General features: G+C 25.8%; 2 protein-coding genes across 8 annotated transcripts in view; both read right to left on the minus strand.

Moving 5' to 3' along the window:
* The window catches only part of LOC141399597 (uncharacterized), a 416,271-nt gene that overhangs the window by 66,918 nt on the left and 335,855 nt on the right, over positions 1-13,498 (minus strand). The gene's annotated exons all lie outside the window — the stretch shown is intronic.
* The window catches only part of LOC141399598 (inositol-trisphosphate 3-kinase A-like), a 143,778-nt gene that overhangs the window by 55,872 nt on the left and 74,408 nt on the right, over positions 1-13,498 (minus strand). The gene's annotated exons all lie outside the window — the stretch shown is intronic.

Here is a 13,498-nt window from a genome sequence, read left to right on the forward strand (position 1 = left end):
AAAATACCCAATAGAATAAAAAGTTGCCGCACACGATGCAATGTTACACAATTTTCAACTTTTAATTGTCATACATTTGAAATGCAAAAAAAATTATTGAATTTTCTGAAATGTTTTGTTGGATATCGATAATATCAATATATCGATAAAAAGAAATTTTCTATAGAAAATCTATTTATTGATGTATCGATAAAAAAAAATTTCTATAGAAAATCTATTTATCGATGTATCGATAAAGAAATTTTCTATAGAAAATCTATTTATCGATGTATCGATAAAGAAATTTTCTATAGAAAATCCATTTATCGTTGTATCGATAAAGAAATTTTCTATAGAAAATCCATTTATCGATGTATCGATAAAGAAATTTTCTGTAGAAAATCTATTTATCGATGTATCGATAAAGAAATTTTCTGTAGAAAATCCATTTACCGATGTATCGATAAAGAAATTTTCTATAGAAAATCCATTTATCGATGTATCGATAAAGAAATTTTCTATAGAAAATCTATTTATCGATGTATAGATAAAGAAATTTTCTATAGAAAATCGACTTATCGATGTATCGATAAAAAAAAAATTCTATAGAAAATCTATTTATCGATGTATCGATGTATCGATAAAGAAATTTTCTATAGAGAATCTACTTATCGATGTATCGATCAAGAAATTTTCTATAGAAAATCTATTTATCGATGTATCGATAAAGAAATTTTCTATAGAAAATCTATTTATCGATGTATCGATAAAGAAATTTTCTATAGACAATCTATTTATCGATGTATCGATAAAGAAATTTTCTATAGAAAATCTATTTATCGATGTATCGATAAAGAAATTTTCTATAGAAAATCTATTTATCGATGTATCGATAAAGAAATTTTCTATAGAAAATCTATTTATCGATGTATCGATAAAGAAATTTTCTACAGAAAATCTATTTATCGATGTATCGATAAAGAAATTTTCTATAGAAAATCTATTTATCGATGTATCGATAAAGAAATTTTCTATAGAAAATCTATTTATCGATGTATCGATAAAGAAATTTTCTATAGAAAATCTATTTATCGATGTATCGATAAAGAAATTTTCTATAGAAAATCTATTTATCGATGTATCGATAAAGAAATTTTCTATAGAAAATCTATTTATCGATGTATCGATAAAGAAATTTTCTATAGAAAATCTATTTATCGATGTATCGATAAAGAAATTTTCTATAGAAAATCTATTTATCGATGTATCGATAAAGAAATTTTCTATAGAAAATCTATTTATCGATGTATCGATAAAGAAATTTTCTATAGAAAATCTATTTATCGATGTATCGATAAAGAAATTTTCTATAGAAAATCTATTTATCGATGTATCGATAAAGAAATTTTCTATAGAAAATCTATTTATCGATGTATCGATAAAGAAATTTTCTATAGAAAATCTATTTATCGATGTATCGATAAAGAAATTTTCTATAGAAAATCTATTTATCGATGTATCGATAAAGAAATTTTCTATAGAAAATCTATTTATCGATGTATCGATAAAGAAATTTTCTATAGAAAATCTATTTATCGATGTATCGATAAAGAAATTTTCTATAGAAAATCTATTTATCGATGTATCGATAAAGAAATTTTCTATAGAAAATCTATTTATCGATGTATCGATAAAGAAATTTTCTATAGAAAATCTATTTATCGATGTATCGATAAAGAAATTTTCTATAGAAAATCTATTTATCGATGTATCGATAAAGAAATTTTCTATAGAAAATCTATTTATCGATGTATTGATAAAGAAATTTTCTATAGAAAATCTATTTATCGATGTATCGATAAAGAAATTTTCTATAAAAAAACTATTTATCGATGTATCGATAAAGAAATTTTCTATAGAAAATCTATTTATCGATGTATCGATAAAGAAATTTTTTATAGAAAATCTATTTATCGATGTATGCATAAAGAAATTTGCTACAGATATTCTATTTCGATGTATCGATATCTATTTCTTTATCGACATGTCAACAGATTTTTTTTATATTTTTTCAATATATCGATAAATACATTTTCTGTAGAAAGTACCTATTCTTTAGAAAAAATTTTTATCGATAAATTCATATTCATCACATCATTTCTTTAACGATATATCGATAAATATATTTTATTTAGAAAATGCCTTTGTCGATATGTCTATCTATTTATCGATGTATCGATAAAGAAATTTTCTATTGAAAATCTATTTATCGATGTATCGATAAAGAAATTTCCTACAGAAAATCTATTTATCGATGTATCGATAAAGAAATTTTCTATCTATTTATCGATGTAAAGATAAAGAAATTTTCTATAGAAAATCTATTTATCGATGTATCGATAAAGAAATTTTCTATAGAAAATCTATTTATCGATGTATCGATAAAGAAATTTTCTATAGAAAATCTATTTATCGATGAATCGATAAAGAAATTTTCTATAGAAAATCTATTTATCGATGTATCGATAAAGAAATTTTCTATAGAAAATCTATTACTCGATGTATCGATAAAGAAATTTTCTATAGAAAATCTACTTATCAATGTATCGATAAAGAAATTTTCTATAGAAAATCTACTTATCGATGTATCGATCAAGAAATTTTCTATAGAAAATCTATTTATCGATGTATCGATAAAAAAATTTTCTATAGAAAATCTATTTATCGATGTATCGATAAAGACATTTTCTCTAGAAAATATATTTATTGATAAAGAAATTTTCTATAGAAAATCTATTTATCGATGTATCGATAAAGAAATATTCTATAGAAAATCTATTTATCGATGTATCGATAACAAAATTTTCTATAGAAAATCTATTTATCGATGTATCGATAAAGAAATATTCTATAGAAAATCTATTTATCGATGTATCGATAACAAAATTTTCTATAGAAAATCTATTTATCGATGTATCGATAACAAAATTTTCTATAGAAAATCTATTTATCGATGTATCGATAACAAAATGTTCTATAGAAAATCTATTTATCGATGTATCGATAACAAAATTTTCTATAGAAAATCTATTTATCGATGTATCGATAACAAAATTTTCTATAGAAAATCTATTTATCGATGTATCGATAAAGAAATTTTCTATAGAAAATCTATTTATCGATGTATCGATAAAGAAATTTTCTATAGAAAATCTACTTATCGATGTATTGATAAAGAAATTTTCTATAGAAAATCTATTTCTCGATGTATCGATAAAGAAATTTTCTATAGAAAATCTATTTCTCGATGTATCGATAAAGAAATTTTCTATAGAAAATCTATTTATCGATGTATCGATAAAGAAATTTTCTATAGAAAATCTATTTATCGATGTATCGATAAAGAAATTTTCTATAGAAAATCTATTTATCGATGTATCGATAAAGAAATTTTCTATAGAAAATCTTTTTATCGATGTATCGATAAAGAAATTTTCTATAGAAAATCTATTTATCGATGTATCGATAAAGAAATTTTCTATAGAAAATCTATTTATCGATGTATCGATAAAGAAATTTTCTATAGAAAATCTATTTATCGATGTATCGATAAAGAAATTTTCTATAGAAAATATATTTATCGATGTATCGATAAAGAAATTTTCTATAGAAAATCTATTTATCGATGTATCGATAAAGAAATTTTCTATAGAAAATCTATTTATCGATGTATCGATAAAGAAATTTTCTATAGAAAATCTATTTATCCATGTGTCGATAAAGAAATTTTCTATAGAAAATCTATTTATCGATGTATCGATAAAGAAATTTTCTATAGAAAATCTATTTATCGATGTATCGATAAAGAAATTTTCTATAGAAAATCTATTTATCGATGTATCGATAAAGAAATTTTCTATAGAAAATCTATTTATCGATGTATCGATAAAGAAATTTTCTATAGAAAATCTATTTATCCATGTATCGATAAAGAAATTTTCTATAGAAAATCTATTTATCGATGTATCGATAAAGAAATTTTCTATAGAAAATCTATTTATCGATGTATCGATAAAGAAATTTTCTATAGAAAATCTATTTATCGATGTATCGATAAAGAAATTTTCTATAGAAAATCTATTTATCGATGTATCGATAAAGAAATTTTCTATAGAAAATCTATTTATCGATGTATCGATAAAGAAATTTTCTATAGAAAATCTATTTATCGATGTATCGATAAAGAAATTTTCTATAGAAAATCTATTTATCGATGTATCGATAAAGAAATTTTCTATAGAAAATCTATTTATCGATGTATCGATAAAGAAATTTTCTATAGAAAATCTATTTATCGATGTATCGATAAAGAAATTTTCTATAGAAAATCTATTTATCGATGTATCGATAAAGAAATTTTCTATAGAAAATCTATTTATCGATGTATCGATAAAGAAATTTTCTATAGAAAATCTATTTATCGATGTATCGATAAAGAAATTTTCTATAGAAAATCTATTTATCGATGTATCGATAAAGAAATTTTCTATAGAAAATCTATTTATCGATGTATCGATAAAGAAATTTTCTATAGAAAATCTATTTATCGATGTATCGATAAAGAAATTTTCTATAGAAAATCTATTTATCGATGTATCGATAACAAAATGTTCTATAGAAAATCTATTTATCGATGTATCGATAACAAAATTTTCTATAGAAAATCTATTTATCGATGTATCGATAAAGAAATTTTCTATAGAAAATCTATTTATCGATGTATCGATAAAGAAATTTTCTATAGAAAATCTATTTATCGATGTATCGATAAAGAAATTTTCTATAGAAAATCTATTTATCGATGTATCGATAAAGAAATTTTCTATAGAATATCTATTTATCGATGTATCGATAAAGAAATTTTCTATAGAAAATCAATTTATCAATGTATCGATAAAGAAATTTTCTATAGAAAATCAATTTATCAATGTATCGATAAAGAAATTTTCTATAGAAAATCTATTTATCGATGTATCGATAAAGAAATTTTCTATAGAAAATCCATTTATCTATGTATCGATAAAGAAATTTTCTATAGAAAATCTATTTATCGATGTATCGATAAAGAAATTTTCTATAGAAAATCTATTTATCGATGTATCGATAAAGAAATTTTCTATAGAAAATCCATTTATCTATGTATCGATAAAGAAATTTTCTATAGAAAATCGATAAAGAAATTTTCTATAGAAAATCTATTTATCGATGTATCGATAAAGAAATTTTCTATAGAAAATCTATTTATCGATGTATCGATAAAGAAATTTTCTATAGAAAATCTATTTATCGATGTATCGATAAAGAAATTTTCTATAGAAAATCTATTTATCGATGTATCGATAAAGAAATTTTCTATAGAAAATCTATTTATCGATGTATCGATAAAGAAATTTTCTATAGAAAATCTATTTATCGATGTATCGATATAGAAATTTTCTATAGAAAATCTATTTATCGATGTATCGATAAAGACATTTTCTATAGAAAATCTATTTATCGATGTATCGATAAAGACATTTTCTATAGAAAATCTATTTATCGATGTATCGATAAAGACATTTTCTATAGAAAATCTATTTATCGATGTATCGATAAAGAAATTTTCTATAGAAAATCTACTTATCGATGTATCGGTAAAGAAATCTATCGGTATCGGTAAAGAAAATCTATTTATCGATGTATCGATAAAGAAATTTTCTATAGAAAATCCATTTATCTATGTATCGATAAAGAAATTTTCTATAGAAAATCGATAAAGAAATTTTCTATAGAAAATCTATTTATCGATGTATCGATAAAGAAATTTTCTATAGAAAATCTATTTATCGATGTATCGATAAAGAAATTTTCTATAGAAAATCTATTTATCGATGTATCGATAAAGAAATTTTCTATAGAAAATCTATTTATCGATGTATCGATAAAGAAATTTTCTATAGAAAATCTATTTATCGATGTATCGATATAGAAATTTTCTATAGAAAATCTATTTATCGATGTATCGATAAAGACATTTTCTATAGAAAATCTATTTATCGATGTATCGATAAAGACATTTTCTATAGAAAATCTATTTATCGATGTATCGATAAAGACATTTTCTATAGAAAATCTATTTATCGATGTATCGATAAAGAAATTTTCTATAGAAAATCTACTTATCGATGTATCGGTAAAGAAATCTATCGGTATCGGTAAAGAAAATCTATTTATCGATGTATCGATCAAGAAATTTTCTATAGAAAATCTATTTATCGATGTATCGATCAAGAAATTTTCTATAGAAAATCTACTTATCGATGTATCGATCAAGAAATTTTCTATAGAAAATCTACTTATCGATGTATCTATCAAGAAATTTTCTATAGAAAATCTATTTATCGATGTTTGGATTAAGACATTTTCTATAGACAATCGATGTATGGATAAAGAAATTTTCTACAAATATTCTTTTTCGATGTATCGATATCTATTTCTTTATCGACATGTCAACAGATTTTCTATACCATACCAATACATTTTCTGTAGAAAGTACATATTCTTTAGAAAAAATTTTTTATCGATAAATTCATATTCATCACATCATTTCTTTATCGATATATCGAGAAGACCCAAGAGATGCAGATCGACACCTACCACCATTTTGTCGATTATAAAGCAGCCTTCGATATCCCGCTGCGTTGAAAGGTATTCCAAGCCATTTCTGAATTTGGTATCCCCGCAAAGCTCATTCGGCTTTGTAAAATGACTCTAACTGACACAAGATCTTCAGTTAAAATAGGAAAGAACCTCTCCGAAGAGTTTTGTACCAAAAGAGGTTTCAGGCAAGGAGACAGCCATTCGTGTGATCTTTTTAACATCCTGCTAGAAAAGGTTATACGAGAGACAAACGTCAAAAGAAGTGGCACAATCTGCACCAATAGCCACATGTTAATTGCTTATGCTGATGATTAGACATCATGGGGCGATCAGTAAAAGAAGTAGCCGATACCTTTATGAAGGTCGAAGGAGAAGATGGTAAACGGCGAGAAGACCAAGTTGATGGTGTCGACGCGCAATGCGTCCATTGAGATCGGACCAACTGTTGAAGTTGGTTCCTATAACATCAGTTGTGAAATAAAAAGAAGAATTGTATTGGCCAACAGATGCTACTTTGGCTTAAGCAAGCACTTCAAAAACAAAGCCACAACTCGTCAAACAAAAATAACGCTTTACAAAACACTGATACTACCCGTGCTGATGTATGGTTCCAAAGCCTGGGTACTTGCGCAAGCAGATAAGGCAGTGCTTGGCGTGTTTGAGAGAAAAATTCTTCGAAAGATCTGCGGAGCGATCTGCGTTGACGTTGAATATCGACGTCGTATGAACCTGTACGACCTGTATCTGCTATACAACGACATCAATATAGTTAAACGTATAGAGATGCAGCGATTGCGTTGGCTAGGCCATATAATAAGAATGAGCAATGATGAACCCGCTAAAAAGGCGTATAAATTCGAGCCACATGGCGGTGCATTCAGAATTGGCAGGCCAAAGAATAGATGGTATAGAAGACCAACTATAAGAGCTTCTATAGAATTAAAGACCATTATAGGGACCTTGAATAGAATGTAAGTCAACCCTAGTATGTTCTTATGGGGGTTACCCCCAGTTTATGTATTTCGAAACGAAAATGTGTGCGCATGAAAGACACCCAAACTTTAGTTTTTGAAATATTATTTCATTTGCTTTTGCTTCAAAACAAAAAACAAATTTGAAATACACACTCAAATTTGGTAGTTTTTCGTCCGCATTCGTTTTCTTATCGACATACATAAACAGGCCCTAAAAGACATTCCTGTTGACTAAAACTTCACCTTTGTGTCCATTTATAGAACAGAGAGCCCTGAGTCTTTATCGTATTATAGAGGACCACACTATTGGTATAATATAGAATAAAAGTTCAACTTAAGGGGCTTCTCCGGAATAGACGACCGACCAAATTGTTTTGATTTTTCGATAACTACATTTTCTATATTCATTTAGAAAGCTCTTCCCAAATTTGCAAACGAAATGATCGCTATACAATTTCACCTTAATCACATTGATGTATTGAATCAATTCATTTCAAAATAATTTCCCATTCTCCGATTCCGTTTTTTTTTCGATTGTATCTGCAATCAAATGTTGATGGATGACTTCCCATCAAAACAAATTTTCAAGCGGATTTGTTTACGTTGGGGAGATATGTATGTATTTTCATAAAAAGAAACAACGAAAACATGGGCATGGAAATGAAAGGAAAGTAAAAAAATATTGTTTATATTAATTCAAATCTGTGGAGGATAGCTAAAATAGGAGCGGGAGGAGAGGCAATGAAATTAATTACAAATTTTATTATTTCAAAGTTAATTTCCAGAAAAACCAATTTTTTTATTAAAACAATATATAAATAATAAAAACAAAGTATTTTGTGTATATATGTAGCACCACTGATTTCTAAAACTGATATGAACCCCACTTGGGGTATTAAAAATGATTTAAAATATATGTATGTAAACTACTATCGTTTTGCTGTGCTGATATAATCCCCCACACCACATTCTTTAGCCACAATTAAAAAAAAAATTGCCGTATAAAAATAATTATAAATATCTGTCATGCCACACAATTCCTAATCGAAATTTTCAATTATTGTGGTGATATTATCACAGGCGGATGACAATGATTAACTGCGTTTAAATTATCGTTTTAGTCTTTACGTCACTGACCACAAACGCTAGCTGGCTAACATGTTTTGCTAGCGGTTTTGCCAAAGCTTTGCATTACTTTTTTCTTTCTTATTCTTGGCTTGAGGGCTTTTGTTTGAAATTGGATTCCTTGTCTAAATTTAAGAAACAATGTGGGTTTTTTAGTCACATTATAATAAGGAAAAACACGTCACGACAATGGCCCAAAGATATTTATAAGCTTGAAAATAAAAACGCCCACTGTAGAAGAGCTGCAACAACAGCAATGCAAGACACTTGGAGAAATATGTGATCATTGGCAAGTGAACAAAAAAACCAAAGGATCATATATTCTATAGAGATTTCTACGGTGGTCCTCAACTCTGCAGAAGATCGCTATGGTGATCTACTATTATCTAGAAGACCCCCTAATTTGGATTTTATTCTACGGGAGATCGCTGGTGATCTCCAATTTCCTATAAGATTCCCTATTCCCTATTCCCAGTAGTCACACGTGCAAAATTTGCGGTTAAGAAAATTGATATTTTGAATGAGAGCGAGGATGTGGAGCGGGTACAGAGGGGATCTTTCCTATCCGCTCTCTCCCAAAAACCCAATTTTCTTTACCGCAATTTTTGCGTGTGTGACTACTGACTAAGGTGATCTTCTATTTCATAGAATAACTCTAGGGTGATCTCTAGGGTGATCTTCTAATCTCTAGAAGACGGTAAATGTGATCATCTATTCTCTAGAAGGCCCCAAAGGTGATCTTCTATTTTATAGAAGACTCTCCCAAGACGATCTTCTATCGTACGGAATTTCGTTAAGTTGACATTCTTTCATTGGAGGATCGAGGATTACTTAGGTGATCTTCTATTCTCTACAAGACTCCTAAGAACATCACAATAGATCATCACTATTTTCTAGAATACCCCTAAGGAAACCATTTAAGGTAGTGTTCTCTTCCGTTGTTCTAAAACAAGATCTCTTTCACGACGATCTGTTTCTTCACTTCAAATTATTTCCTATTTCAAAATGTTTCTTATGCAATTTCTTCTATTGATTTATTTGATTACTCAATTTTTTCAGATCACAGAGAGATATATTAAATCATGTTAACTAGATGATCAAGGGTGGTTGGGGAGAGGTTAAATGTACTTCGTAGCGGTGGAATAATGTCAACAACATCATGTTTTAACACCATAAAACATTGGTTAACTGCCGTTGCTGCTGCCGTGGCTCTAAATGCGTGTTATCATAAATTTCAAATGACAAGCCAAATAACTTTTACCAAATTAAGGCAAATAAATTGCCAACTTCAAACGGAGGCCTGTCTAAAAGACAGCCAAGCAAATGAAAATGACAACACCATCGTGTTGAGTGATGATGATGGTGACGGCAATGGCGATCGATCGATGATGACGAACGAACGAACGAAAAACGGTAGTTTTTTTGGCCAACCAAACAAATATTAAAACTGGTAGCAAAGCTCGCAAAGAAGCCATCTACTTCGGGTGCTTCAAAATTTGTAACACTCGAAGAAAATCTTCCAAAATGTTGGTGCTCCCTCCAGCTCTTGAATGTCAACTTGAAACTTTCAGTTGTTTTTGTTGGCAAATCTTTAAATAATTAAATTGCCAAACACGTTTTTCGCTTTGATTCAAATGTCATAAATCATAAAAAATAAAAGCTCATCAAATTTTATGGATTTTGGGTTTTTTTTGTTTTTGTCATTTACGTTTGAAAATCTTTCTAACGGTGCGTTTTTATTTATATATTTTTTATGGTAACTTTAAGCGGAATTTAATGGGATTGAAATAATATTAAAAACAATTTTAATGGTTATCGGTCACATTAGTAGTTTTCCATATTTGGGAAAAATATATGGTTAGAAATTATTCATGTAGGACGTAACCTTACACCACATTTGCAGAATATTCGATCAAATAACCGTAACTTTTTTTTTGTATTTTCAGATCCCTAAGATGGTCGGCTATTCCATGGAACTACCTTAACCCACATTAATCCACTGGTCGTTTAAAAGCCACAAAAAATGGTTGCAAAAATTGACGTAAATCCCGGATATTTTCCCAAATTTTTGGGGCGTTTTTTGCATGTTGATCTAGTATTGCCTGACATCTGTCATTTCCTACCTATAAAGCTCCATTTGGCCTTTGCATTTCCACGCAATTGGCAAGTAATTCAAAAAATCTACTTTTTGTAATTTTATTACCCTTCAAAGACTTCGACGCTTTTAAAAAAGCCCTGCATGCAAGAAAACTATTCGTTTTAGAGAAAAATATATTTTTTTTTTTAAAAATGCTTTAAAATTTTTAAAAATGTAATTTTCATATAAAAGTTAAAGATTTCTCGGCGCTAAGTGGGTTAATGTGGTCTTATTTTAATTTATTTTAATTTATTTTAATTTATTTTAATTTATTTTAATTTATTTTAATTTATTTCAATTTATTTCAATTTATTTCAATTTATTTCAATTTATTTCAATTTATTTCAATTTATTTCAATTTATTTTAATTTATTTTAATTTATTTTAATTTATTTTAATTTATTTTAATTTACTTTAATTTATTTTAATTTATTTTAATTTATTTTAATTTATTTTAATTTATTTTAATTTATTTTAATTTATTTTAATTTATTTTAATTTATTTTAATTTATTTTAATTTATTTTAATTTATTTTAATTTATTTTAATTTATTTTAATTTATTTTAATTTATTTTAATTTATTTTAATTTATTTTAATTTATTTTAATTTATTTTAATTTATTTTAATTTATTTTAATTTATTTTATTTTATTTTATTTTATTTTATTTTATTTTATTTTATTTTATTTTATTTTATTTTATTTTATTTTATTTTATTTTATTTTATTTTATTTTATTTTATTTTATTTTATTTTATTTTATTTTATTTTATTTTATTTTATTTTATTTTATTTTATTTTATTTTATTTTATTTTATTTTATTTTATTTTATTTTATTTTATTTTATTTTATTTTATTTTATTTTATTTTATTTTATTTTATTTTATTTTATTTTATTTTATTTTATTTTATTTTATTTTATTTTATTTTATTTTATTTTATTTTATTTTATTTTAATTTATTTATTTATTTTATTTTATTTTATTTTGTTTTGCTTCCTTTTCTTTTATTTTATTTTATTTTATTTTATTTTATTTTATTTTATTTTATTTTATTTTATTTTATTTTATTTTATTTTATTTTTTTTTTATTTTATTTTATTTTATTTTATTTCATTTTATTTTATTTTATTTTATTTTATTTTATTTTATTTTATTTTATTTTTTTTTTAATTTTTTTATTTTAATTTATTTTATTTTATTTTATTTTATTTTATTTTATTTTATTTTATTTTATTTTATTTTATTTTATTTTATTTTATTTTATTTTATTTTATTTTATTTTATTTTATTTTATTTTATTTTATTTTATTTTATTTTATTTTATTTTATTTTATTTTATTTTATTTTATTTTATTTTATTTTATTTTATTTTATTTTATTTTATTTTATTTTATTTTATTTTATTTTATTTTATTTTATTTTATTTTATTTTATTTTATTTTATTTTATTTTATTTTATTTTATTTTATTTTATTTTATTTTGTTTTGTTTTATTTTATTTTATTTTATTTTATTTTATTTTATTTTATTTTATTTATTTATTTATTTATTTATTTATTTATTTATTTTATTATATAATTAACTTATTTATTTATTTATTTTTTTAGTCTCCAGTATTGCTCTACAGCACAGCCGACCAAGAAGAGGGCACACAAAATTCTCAATATTTGCAACTTTTGACAGTGTGTTAGTAACGTTGTATGCACGCATGCTGCAAAACAAAAACAAATCAAAACATTTGTGTGCTCTTTCGTTGCGTTCGGGTCGTGTGTGTGTGAATTGCCGAAAAACTTCGTAACTTTAACAATATCAAAGCACGACATTGCTCTACAGTTGACCACTAAGATGGTATTCAATTATTTAGGAAACACCACGATGGACGATGGACTTCAGTGCCAAAGAAGACGCATATTCCACCAAAGGCTCTTACGATGGTCTTCTATTCCACAGAAGAACCTTAAGGTGGTCTTCCATTCCACAGAAGAACCTTAAGGTGGTCTTTAAAGCCACAGAAGACCCCTACAGTGATTTTCTATTCTACATTCGACTGCGGGTTTCTAGTCTACAGAAAACAACTACAGTATTCTTCAATTCATGGTGGTCTTCAATTTCACAGAAAACCTCATATATTTGTATTACCTATATTCTTTGGAAGACTGCAATGGGGATCATTTCTGTAAAAAATAGACCGCTGTAGAAGTCTTTAATTCCACAGAAGACACTTAAAGTGACCTTCTATTGTACAAAAGACTTGTACGATTGTCTAGTATTCTTTAGAAGATGTCTATGGTGGTCTTCTAGTCTACAGAAGAAAACTATGATCTACTTTCCTCAAGAAGAACCCTGAGATGATGTCCAATTTCAAGAAGACCCCTAAGTTGATCTTCCACTCTCTAGAATATTGCTAACGTGATCTTCTGCTCTACAGAAGATCGCTACCGATGATTTATTTTCTAGAAGACCACTATAGAAGACCCCAAAAGTGTTCTTTGGTCTAAGGAGATCTTCTGTTCTCTTCTACAGACGATCACTAAAGGGAATTCTTATTCTATGGAAGACCGCTAAGGTGATTTTCTATTTT

Source organism: Musca autumnalis, unplaced genomic scaffold, assembly GCF_047663935.1.
Source record: "Musca autumnalis isolate F117 unplaced genomic scaffold, ASM4766393v1 scaffold_3, whole genome shotgun sequence".
Classification (NCBI taxonomy): domain Eukaryota; kingdom Metazoa; phylum Arthropoda; class Insecta; order Diptera; family Muscidae; genus Musca; species Musca autumnalis.